The following is a 12,914-nucleotide window of genomic DNA, read 5'->3' as shown; positions in this document are numbered from 1 at the left end:
AGGTGTTAGGATAGTAAATTAACTATTTTTAGACCTTGAGCGCCCTCCAGCGCAAGTCGTGGTAACGACTTGCGTTGTCACAGCCGCGGTGTAAAGGTACCGCGTTGTGAAAACATCGTTGTAAACGATGTTTACCGGCGCACATACATGCCCGAAGGGCATGTATATCTGCCACATGGCACTTTTAAAAAAGCACAAAATTGCTTTTTAAAAGGTATTCGTTATTTACCACCAACTTGCAGTTGGTGGTAAATAGCGAATCCTTAAACCAAAAATGCACTCACTTGAGTGCTCCCTACATAGGATTTAAGGATTCGGTAATTTACCGATTCCTTTAATTAAGGAATCGGTAAATTACAGAATCCTTAAATCCAGCCTCCTACATCTCTAAGGGCTAAATACCGGTTGGTAACGGCAAATTTACCGATTTGCATTTACGGCAAAACCAATGCTTATACCAGAGAATGGTTGTTCCTATAGGAAGGGGAATAAGAAGCTGCACGAGGAAATGATGAAGGTTCTTTCCCTCTGCAGGTCATGGAAAGTGATGCCATGACCTTGATCTTATATTTATCTTTCCTTTGGCTAGCTTGATGTGTGAGAGAGATGTAACGCCTTGTTCAATGCTACTCATATTTGATGGGATCAGAATATCCTGTTCTTAGCAGCAGTATTAGGGAGCCTCAATACCTGGTAGTTCTCAAGTTCGTTTTTCATGTCTTGCCTGTCTTCTTCCATCTCTTTCAGGATTTTGATTTGCTGTGAAAGACAAAAGCAGCAGGTATAATTCTCAGAAGACCACAGACACAGGCCCAGTAGATCAGCAAAGTACACGTGCAAACAACAAGACAATTCAAGGGAGATGCACCAGCAAGGTAGGGAAACAAGATCAATTAGAACAATAACCCAGAAATGCAAGTCAGCATTGCAAGTAAGAGTGACAGGGCAAAAGGCAAAAGCAAGAAGCCCATGCATTGATAAAAAAAACAATATATACCAGACTTCAACATCAGAAAGGCAGAGCAACAAGGCCAATGAAAGGGATGCTGAAAAAACATCAAAGCCAACAAAGGAAGTTGAAGATAAATGTTCTAAAAAATAAATACAAGACTTCTCAGCCAAACAAATGACTATCCCAGAAAGATAAATAACAGATCAATATCAATAATATTACATTAAGAATATGAAACAAGACCAGTTAAAGGGAAGTTTCAAAAGTACACGCTACCAACTACAACAAGGGTAACATGCCAGACAAACAGGTTAATAAAACTAACAGAAGACGGAAAAACAGGGCAAGGCTATTTAACATGTTACAGAAAGCAACAGAGCCACATGCATGAGAGTGATACACTAGAAGAAGCTGCCTACTCTGGTTACCCTTCTCTCTGCAGGGTACTAGAACCCTCACTACCAGTTTATTGGTCTAGGGTGGGGCATTTACCCCCGCCCCCCCGTGGGAAATACCTCCTATTGGGAGTTTTCAACAGGAAATGAGGCATGAAATGCAGAATCATTTTTAACACACCGAATTCTGCATGTTTTGCCATTTTTTCTAGGCCTTTTTAGACCCCCCCTGAATTTCTCAGGGAGAAAACTGCGATTGTGTGATAGGTATCACAAATCTCGTAGTTCCAATCCCTAAGTAAACATGTGTTTGCACAAGGATTGGAATTTATCCCAGAACTCATAGGGGAGTCCTAGGTCTTTCCGCAGATTTCTAATCTTTGATATTAATTCCTAGAGCCAGCGGCGGCTCCTCCTCTAAGGCAGAGGAGCTTCGCCCCAATGCTATCCGAGCAGTTGAAAAGGAAAAATAAACTTATAATGTAACATTGTTATCATTTTATTTTTCCTACTCAGTGGCTCCGTTTCATGCGGAGTGAGGCCGGGCTGGCCAGAGCAGGGGGGAGGAGGGGTGGCACACTCTAAGTGCGCATGAATGTTTGGCCATCCCGAGAGGGGTAATACACAGCCTGGTGGGGAACATGCACAGCTTCCAGTTCCCGTCTGAGTGCCGAGCCATGGTGCTCAGACCAATCAATTGGCTTAGAGGAGACTGTGAGCCCGGGTGCTTCCTGTTACCGGTACTCGAGACAGGAAGAAGATGAAGAGGAGGGAGGATAGGCAGCGGCCGGCCCTACCCAAGTGTTTTTGGTTTTTTCACCCTCCCCGCATCACCAACCCTGTCCGGTAGCAACCGCTACTACCTAAAGCCAGGCTTGATATTGAATTTCCCACCTTACCAGAATGTCCTGCAGGATGCTAAGTGTCAGTGCTTAATTTGTAAAAGAAATAAGTGTCAGGACCTTTGTCAGAAAGCCCCTGCAGCTTGCAACAAGAGTACCCCTGCCAGAGCTGTCAATGACAGCACCAACACAACTACTAACCATCAAACGCCTACAAGTATGACAATTCAGAATTTAATATACATTAAAAATGACTAATACCTGCCGCCCAAGCTATTCTTATAGCTTTGAGTGGTTGGTATTAGTCATTTTGTAATATATATTGAATTATTAAACGACTGTGGTTATGCTCATCACAAAAGTAGACAAACCTCGCCACAGCTGGCAGGCGGTCATAAGTGCGGGTGCTGACAATAAAGTGCAGGTGTGAGCACTGGAAACCACCAGCTCAAATTAAGCACTAGCGTGTCACAAGGGCAGCTCAAGCCATGGATCCTCTTGACATGTAATGGCATGAATCCACTGAACCGCCACCTTCATCCCTGAAGTCCATTTGTCCATGGTCCGCAGATGCAACAAGGAAAAATGTTTGAGCAAGACATATTATAACTACCTTGTTTATTTCAAATTCCAAGAGCAATCCACTGGCTTTCCTAATTTCTATTGCTTTCAAACTATGTAAGCAGAAAAGATTGACGATGAAATACCTCAGAACGGGGTGATGCTTGGGTGATGTGGAATCGGTGGAAAGATATAGCCCCCCCAGAAAGTGTTACCCAAGGCAAATAACTTGTTCTTTTGATTGATTCTTCTTCCTGCACATTCCTTATTCTTGAATGGCTCCCAAACGAATACCATCAAGGCAGAGGGTCTGAGGAATTACCATCCACTCAAACCAGAACATTATGCAGCACAGCTCTAGTTAAATGGGTCTCACCTCTGGACTTGGAATCTGGAAATAAAGTTTCTTGAAAGTGTGTACAATCCAATTTATCGGTACCTGGAAAACGTCTAGGATACATGAACTCCCTTGCCCACACCATGTCGCTCTTTGTGCCTGATGGAATGGGCATGAACTTCTTCAGATGACTCTATGCTAAACAATGAATAGCAGATATTCATACAGAGAACTAGCCCATGAGTCTGCTCTGTTTTTTAATTACTTTCCTTTTCTGGCATCTCTATAATCAACAAGTAGCTGGCCATCATGTCTGTAATCTCTGCACCTACTGATGTAAAACACCAGGGTGCCCACCACCAGGGCTTTAAGTGGGAAAAAAACTGGGGGTGCTCTAAAAGGGGTGTGGCAAATTTCGAATTCTGGGGAACCAGTGGCGCTCAATATTTGCCTTGATTTCCCTTCGGAGGGCTGTTCAATCTTTTCTACTCATGCGCAGTGCTTTCTATGAGGGTGCTTTACCACCGCATATATAAATCAATAAACAGAACAAGTCAGCATTGGCGATTGAGAGTGTTTTGAAAAAGATGAATGGCGCTTTGCGGCGGAATGAGAAAGCTGCGGGAAAGGGGAATAAAAAACAAAGGCAGCTCTGATGCAGAGGCAGGGTCCCGACGGTGATGGTAGGGCTGGGGAGGGGTCACAAAGGTAAGTTTCCTTTTCACTGCTGTTGGATTCTGTTGTAGACCCTCATCCCTCGCTTGCTTTAAGGCAGAGCAGGGTCACACTGGTTGCTGGAGAAATCTTGCTGCAGGCCGTAAAAGCAGGGTCGTGCCGGTTCTAACCAGCTGCTGTTGTGCCGATGGCTGGCACGATGACGTAGGTGGCGCTGCGTATTCAAAGAGAAGGGAAACCCCGAGAGAAAGTGTCTCTCTTCGTAGGATTTCCCTTCCTTCTACAATGACGTCACGCCTTAAGCAGTGCGCGCGCATGCTCACCCAAAACACAAACAAAAACCGGAACGTCTGGTCACCCTACCTTTGACCTTTGAGGCCCAAAAATAGAGCCCCCTAGAGACCCCCTTCGAGGCCCCCCCAAACAACTGGGGGTGCTAAGACCCCCACAGACCCCCCCCACTTAAAGCCATTCCCACCACCTTCCACTTTTGCATAGGGGCCCCCTGGAGCTTGCCCCCCCCCCCACATTGGGGACTGCGGGGATTATGTTATGCCACTGGACCTGATTTAATTCCTGGCGGGTGGCCTGTGTGTCCACCAGGGTGGGGGGTAAATAGTCGATTCTACACACACACACAAACACATGCAAACACACACACACACAGACACTTATGCACACACACACACACACATATTCTCTCACACCTTCTTCAGCTGATCCTACCTCTTGAACAAGAATTTCCTTTTTGTCCAGCAGGTCATCTCGTTCCTTGGCAGTTTTGGCCAGATCCTCCCGGAGGTTGAGAATGGTCGAGTCCATCTTTAAGTTTTTCAGGGTCATGTTCCTCTCGGTGAGACCAAACATCTCAACGCACTTTGCGTACTCTGCTTTGAGGGAAGTCCTGTTTGTGGGTAAAAGAGGCACTGGTGTCTTGGTGGTAAACAATGGATAAAGGTGACAAGAATGTGGAAAGGGGATAGGGACTGCCATGCAGATGATTCTAGATAGATTAATGTGATGGAAACTGGCACCATTGTCATTACTATTGAAAGGGTACACGTGACACCTGGGAGATGGGTGTAGAGTGCAGTACCTGGCACATTGGCAGTGAAGAATAGGGAAAGGAGATTGCAGCTGAAAGGTAGGCAGTGACAAATGGGAGGAGGGTCCAGGGATTGACATAGTCATTGAAGATTTTGACCAGTTTAAATAAAGAAAAGGCTAGCACATGGGAAACAGAAAAGGGCAACATCACCTGTGTAGTGAACAAATTACTTGCCTGAATTGCATGTGGGCAACAGGAGATATATAAAGGTGACAATAAATGTCAAATGGAGTATAAAAGAGGGAAAATGGACATATAGACAGTGACATAGGCAGTGAAAGATGGAAAGATTTACTTGACAGCAGGGCAGTAAAGGAAAAAAGAAGACAGGGTTGGCTACATGGGCAGGATGTATTTTGTGCTTAAATGCATGTGAAAAGGGCACATGTGCACAGAAAGGGACATCCAATATTAAAAAGTGGAGCTGGATAGGTGTATTGACTAAGGAACTGATACATACCCCATGAAATGGTAAATGGTATAAATACAGCACAGTGTAACAGGTTACAAGGACTAAACAATGTGGCATACTGAGTAGGGTGCACACACTGGCACATGGGTGGAGAAGGATGGGGAAGAGGAATGAGTGATGGACAGTTGGACAGTGAAGGGTTGGTGAAGAGGTACAGAGAATAGCAAGTAAACCATGGGGTCACTGAACTAAATAATACATAATGTCCCATGACTCACATTGTTTTTTCCAGTGAGACCCGTGTGCTTTTAACAGCTTTTTGCTCATTTTCCAAAAGAATATCCTTTTCTTTAAGCTTTTCAGCTATTTTCTCCTGCTCAGCCTGGGGAGATAGAGGAAGGAATGAACAGTCACAGGCAGGTAGAAACCAGGATCCATTCCTTCATGTGTAGACAACAGGCTTAGGCGAGCAACAGCAGACAGAGTACATAACATATGAAGAGATGGGAACACATATGTAAAGGATTTCCACATGTCCATGTTTGAGTTAGTACCAGATTCCTAGATGCTGCTAGACCTCCGCCAAAGATTTATTTTTGGAGTGTATTAATTACAATATGGGTGATAAGGTTCTGTCTCTGGACAAGTTGGGAAACATTAGCTACCATATTAACCGCATCCGCGCTAAGCGTTTTCCCGCTGTGCGCTGAGTTTTTTAAAAACCCGCGTTACATGACGAGCTCAGCTCGTCATTAGCGGTCGAGAGGCGTAACTCATGATGAGCTGAGCTCGTCATGAGCGTCGAAGGGGTTAATGAAATTTAAAAGCAAAGAATACACTTTTTATAGTCTTGCTACAGACAGCTTAGATGTCTGTTGCAGATATCATAGCAATCAAATTATATAGAAATATATGTTTCTTAGAGTGGGCTGTATGTGCACTCCGGATTGGATGGCTTTGTCTATTTAAGTTCCCTCCTACTGATTTGATGTGTTTGCTCACGCCTTCGGAGAATTTCGGTTTCACCTTTGTTAGGTCGAGCCTAGGCAGCGCATGCGCTGCTCTGCAAGGCATGCTGTAGTCATGTTTGGACTTGAAGCTCTTTTCAATTGGCTCCTGTTACTGTCCTTTCTAAATCATTGCTTTTGATTCATGAATAGCTTAGTAGTGCCTCCTTGGTACCGCCTTGTCTGAATTTGTAACCTCCCGTGAGGACTAGACTTTTTACTTGTGTTCTTACATGGTCTATTTCATCTAGTCTGTGAGCACTATTTTCTTTAAGTTTCCCCTATTCCACCCAAGAAGGGCTTTTCTACAAAGCAGCAAGCCACCCTCTTTTATTTTTTAATTAGTAATGGCGGCCCGCTTTAATTAGTGAGGTTTTTTGGGTTCAGGCATTAGTAAATATTTCAGGGGATGAGGGGCATTTAGGGGTCAGTAATTGGTGGAGTGTAGGCATATAAAGGTTTGTTTTTTTACAATTCAAGGATGCGAGAGTTTAGGGCCTTTGAGTTGTTTTCAGGTATCAATAATGGGTGGAGTTCAGCAGTGGTGAAGGGTTTTTAGGGTTCATAGATCAGTGGAGTTTAGGAATGGTGATGTGTGTTAAGGGTTCACGGATGGGCAGAAGTTCAGGGCTGCTGAGGGGTTTTAAGGCTCAGTGATAAGAAGAGGTTGGGTGGTAAAGATTTATTAGTGTTCACGTTTGGGTGGAGATTAGGGTGGTGAGGCGGTTTAAGGATTCAAGGATGTGTGAGTTGAGATGCAGAAAGTGTTTTTTAGGGTTTAGGGATGGGTAGAGTTTATGGGTAGTGAGGGGATTTAGAAGCCATTGATGGGTGGTGTTTAAGGGCATGAGGGTTTTTTAGGGATCAGGGATGGGTAGAGTTTGGGGGTAGTGAGGGTTTAAGGGTTTAGGGATGGGTGGAAAGGAGTGGGGTGTTAGAAAGGTATTTTAGCGTTTAGGGATGGGCGCAGTTTAAGAGTCAGTGATGATTGTAGTTTAGGTGTGGTAAAGAATTTTTGAATTTCTGGGGTGGTGAAGTTAAGGGTTAAAAATGTTTTTTAGGGTTCAGAGATGAGTGTTCATGGGAAAGGGATGAGTGCAGGGTGCAGTGTTCAAGGGTCAACAAATTAAAAGCATCTGAAGGACATAAATAAATACCTGTGAAATTACTTACAATCATCAAATAGAGAGAGGGCAGGGGTGCACCATATCTACTAAGATTTGGAGCATTCCTTCTCCTTCTCTGCACTAGCGGACTAGTGGTTGCCAAGCACCAACCCTTGTCCCATGGTGCAAGGGTGCCTGTGCTGCAGGCAGGATTGTTTTTGTGTAGGAAGGGAAACATAAAAAACCTGGAGCAGCACTCTGCCATGTGTGAATCCAGATTTACTATGCCACGCAAAGTGACTCTGTGTGGCTTGCGTTGCCCTTGCGTCACCTTGAAATTGGCAAGGGCAACTCAAGCCCGTAGTAAATCTGGCGCTTAGTTTGGGATGAACTCTGCTCTTCAACAGGCTATGTAGAGGCTGACTGTTGGTAGCAGCTGGTAAAAAATTCCAGTTTCTGTCTTTTTGCTTCACCCACAAGCAAAGAGCTTACCAGCCCTCATGGTAGAATCCAACCAGGCTTTCATACATGGGACACCTCACTTTCCTCTGAGCGATGTGTGCGCTGTGTATTGTGTGGTACAAACATGGTAGGAGTACCTGTGAAATAATTATTTCACTGGAACTCAAAATCTAAAATCCAATTTGTTTAAACTAAGTGCAAGCTACTGGTGCTGGCACTGCTTACACCCTCAGCTACCCTGTTTTTGCCCTATTTTTTTCTTTCTGCCTGTATTGGCTCATGAGGCATATTCACCCAGCAAGAGGACATATGCAGACTTGATCAAGGCTGGGTGACCTTACCCTTTTCCTTGGGATGTGTGAAGAAAACGTTTTACTAACTAACTATTGACTGCCCCAGGAACTGGAGAGAAGTCCTAACACTGGTGGCTGTGATGGGTGTTAACTAGTTGCTGTACCAAATCCTCTTTGATGTCATGGTTGTTAAGAGTCCTGATCTCGGGATTTGCGAATGATTAATACAAACATGGATGGCTGCCTTTTGAGTGCAACGAGACTGATTATGGTTAGAAACTATTTTAGTAAACCTGAGTGCAGATCCATGCGCCTGGGGCACAGCCAAGAGGGAGTAGCTTACAAGCAGCATTTCTGTAGAGTAAAACATGTGTCATGGCGTAACTTTACAGAATGTATAGCGCCCAGAAGTGGTACAGCTTTATCTTAGCCTCACTATACACCAGGCTCTCCTAATGTTCAATCAATCAATCAGGGTTTATAAAGCGCACTACTCACCCATGAGGATTAGCCATTGATCCTCATTTCAAGTATATATATATATAAAACCACTGGACCTATGTTTTAAGTTTTTTTAAATTACAGCTGTGGCTGACAGTTGATCTTTAAAAGGCATCTGTTAATTAAGTCTGTGTTTTAGTTTCTTTTCTGTGACCTCCAAGTAGGCAGAGCGTTAATTGAGTACCTCCAATAAAGCCAGACCAAATAGAAGTCTTTGACAGCAGTGTAATAGCACCCTGGGTCCCTGGACATGAATGATAAACCACATTTTCAGCCTTGAGAACTATCTGGGGGCCATGGACCATACCAACAACAAGATAGGTAGCCTCATACTGTCAACCGCATGCTAACGTATCCATCACCATTTGGGTGCTGTCGACTAGGGTCTTAATGTAGGACTGGCATCACCCCAGTGAGATGTATTGTCTGCATAACTGGAGGGATATCTCTGCTAAGGGAGGGGTGTTAGTACTCTAAGTAAATGGAGTCAGAGCTCTGCTAAAAGCTGATGTGTGGAACATCTGGAAGCTAATGGATAGGTTTGCTGTCTGAGAGGTGCAAACCTCAAGTAACCCAAATGAGAGTTCTGCTGTCTGAAGCTTGTAAGACCTGCGTAACCCAAGCACGAGATTCACTGAAGCCAGAATCTGAGCAGTTTGTTTAATCAGTGATAGTCTATTGCCTGATGTCTGTCTGAGGCCTGTAAAGAGCTCTTTAAGGTTTGATATAAGTGCTAGGACCGATGATATCTGTGAAGTGTAGGTAAACTGCTGAGGTAGAGCTCTTCTCCATATCTTGAACCTCTGTAATCAAGAGCTCAGGTACAAAGTCTGAGAAAGACCCTTTAAACAGTGTTCTAGTTATACTCAGAATAAATTATTGGTGTCAGTTGTCACCTCTGAGTTTGCCATATTTTTCACACATAAGGACAGCGCCAAAAAGGCTAGACAGAGAAGGGAGCACAGTGGCGCCTGCGTCTTTGTAGCATCTAGACCTGTTGGTGTGACTTTTGAGTGCTTTTTTGTGGTGGGACAGGAGGGGACACAATGAAGGGGGTAGGGATGGACGAGACAAGGAACAAAGGGGAAAAGTCAGACTAGACAAGCAACAAAGCAGGAGACAGGTGGAGGGAAGGGCAATTCACAGTGCGGGAGGGAGTGCTAGTAACAGGGTAAAAAAGCACCTCTGAAAGCGGTGAGCAGAGGAAGGACACTAAACAAGGGAAGCAGCACTGGGCCATGCTCCAGGGCAGGGACAAGCACATGAAGAGGAAGTGAAGCCGGCACTCACTGACCAAGAAAAACCAAGGAAATAGGAGTGATGATGAAGCCAGCTAATAGTAAAAATGGACAGGGTCTAAGACCCCTGTAAGTAAACAAAATGTTTTGCAAGTGATAGCACACATGCTGTTTGAGGTGAGACCTAAAGTATAAAGTGTCAGCAAACTGTCAAAGAGGTGAGGGCACCCATCAAACATACTGAAGGGCATAAATCAACCAACACAGTAGAGGTAAAGGGTGCTGAGGATGACTTGAGGAGCATGGTGTGGGTAGAGGTAACAGGAGTGCTCAGGAGTGAATAAAGGTAAAAGGAGATGAAGGTGAGCTGAGGGCACAGGGCTAGGTAGAAGAAAAAGGGATGTGAGAGTGACTAGCTGGTTCAGGAGTGGGTAGAGGAAAAGGGGAGGTGAGGGTGACTGGTGAGCGACTTGAGGGTTCAGGAGTGGGTAGAGGAAAACTGAGGTGAGAGTACCTTTAGGAGTTGGGGTAGAGGTAAGAAAAAGGCGAGTGTAACTTGAGGGTTATGGCAGGTGGGTAGAGGTAAAAGGCGATGAGATGACTGGAGTGCTCAGGTGCGGATAGAGGTAAAGTGAGGTGAGGGTGACGAAGGCTCAGCAAGGAATATAGGTAAAGGGAGGTAAAGGTGAGTTAAGACTTCAGGGCTGGGTAGAGGTAAAGGAAGATGAGCTTGAGTTGAGGACTCAGGGGTGTGTAGAGGTAAAGGGAGGTGAGGGTGACGAAGGCTCAGCAAGGGATATAGGTAAAGGTGAGTTAAGGGTTCAGGGGTGGGTTTTGGTAAAGGAAGGTCAGTGTGACTTGAGGGCTCAAGAGTAGGTAGAGGAAAGGGAGGTGAGGGTGACTTTAGGGTTTTGGGGAAGAGGTAAAAGGAGATAATAGTGACCTGAGGTTTATTGGGTGGGTAGAGATAAAGGGAGGTGAGGGTGGCTTGAGTGCTCAGGAGTGGGTGGAGGTATAGGGTGGTTAGGGTGACTTAATGGCTTTGTGGTGGGAAGAGGTAAAGGAATATGAGGTGACTGCAGTGCTCAGGGGTGCATAAAGGTAAAGCAAGGAGAAGGTGACTTGAGGGCTCATGGGTGGATAAAGGTAACGGGAGATAAGGGTGTCTTGAGGGTTCAGGGGTGGTTAGGGGTAATGGGAGGGTGTCTTGAGTGCCCAGGGGTGAGTAGAGGTAAAGGAAGGTGGGGGTGACTAGAGGGCACATATTGGTAAAGGTAAGATTATTAGGTGAGGGTGACTTGAGTTCTCATAGGTAGGTAGAGGTAAATGGAGTAGAAGATGACTTGAGAGTTTATGGTTTATGGATGACTTGATGATAATGAGTGGTTAAAGGTAAAGGGATGTGAGGGTGACTTAAGGGTTATCGGATGGGTAGAGATAACGGGAGGTGAAGGTGACTCGAGTGCTCTGGGCTGGTAAAGGGATGTGAGGGTGACTTGTGGGTTATGGGGTGAGCATAGGTAAAGGAGGTGAAGGTGACTTGAGGGTTATGGTGTGGGTAGAGGTTATGGAAGGAGAGGGTGACTTGAGGCCTCAGGGTGGATGGAGGTATGGGGGTGACGGTGACTTGAGGGTTCGGGCATGGGTAGAGGTAAAGTGGACTGAGGTTGACTGGTGAGGGGGACTTGTGGGTTCAGGGATGGGTAGAGGTAAAGGGAGGTGAGGTGAGGGTGACTTTAGGGTTCGGTGGGTAGAGGTACAGGAAGGTAAGGGTGACTTGAGGGTTATGGGGAGGGTAGAGGAGAGGGAGGCGAGGGTCGCTTGAGGGTTCAGTGGTGGGTTAAGGTAGAGGGAGACGAGGGTGACTTAGGGTTCAGCAGTGGGTATGGGTAAAGGGAGGTGAGTCTGACTTAAGGGTTATGGGGTCAGAATCGGTAAAGGGAAGTGAAGGTGAATTGAGAATTATTCATTGGGTAGAGGTAAACCTTTTTTTTAAAGAACATTTAAATACATTACGAAATAAAAATATTAAACCATAGTCAAATAAAAAAGCTGAGAAAGTGTTGGGCTATAGAGGGGTTAGGTTTACTATCCCCATTCCATCTTAGTAACAGTAGGGACAATATTGGACTTTGAAGGGGTGAAATTCAATAATCATGTTCCAGTGTAAGCAAAACAAGGAAAGTGTTGGACTTTGAAGAGGTTACATTTACTACTTACACTCCAATCTAAGCAACAGTAGTTAAAGTGGTAAACCTTTAGTTGGTTACATGTTACATTTAAATGGTTATGTTAAATGTAACCCTGTAATGTAAATGTTATGTTAAATGTAACCCTTCCAAAGTCCAACACTTTCCCTTACTATTGCCACTCCAATCTAAGCAACAGTAGGGAAAGTGTTGGTTGTGGAAAGGTTAAATGTACTATTTTCATTCCAGTCTTGGAAACAGAAGGGAAACTGTTTTACTCTGGAGGGGTTAGATATCCAATTTCAATTACTTAAATCATTTTTATAAAAACATTTAGGTACAGAAGAAGGTAAAAATATTAAAACACAATTAAAAAAAGTACATGCACTATAGATAAATAATACTTAGTGTCATGGAAAAACTAATTTGATAATACAAAAGTAATTTAAAATATATTAAACAAAGGTATAATATATACACATTTAAAATAAGTAAACTTCTCTGCATACTACCCCAACCAACCAAAAAACAAAAAATCTAAATGATAAATAAAACATTATTAATATTGATTAAGTTAATAAATAGAGCTAAATTTAAACAAAAGACTAACTCATTTTCAAAATTGTATTTTCAAATATATTCATCAATTAAAAAACAGCAAATAACTAACATAATTACTCTATGAAATAATTTACATTAATAATAATAAACTATTTTTGTAATTAATCGAATAAGTCCATTATAATAGAACAACACTCATTGATAATTTAAATATCTTTCCACCCTACAGACCCTACACTAAAAAACATAACCAATCAACTGATGGGGACAATTTT

This window comes from Lissotriton helveticus, chromosome 11, assembly GCF_964261635.1.
Source record: "Lissotriton helveticus chromosome 11, aLisHel1.1, whole genome shotgun sequence".
NCBI classification, from domain to species: domain Eukaryota; kingdom Metazoa; phylum Chordata; class Amphibia; order Caudata; family Salamandridae; genus Lissotriton; species Lissotriton helveticus.
Note: the sequence above shows the minus strand (reverse complement) of the source record.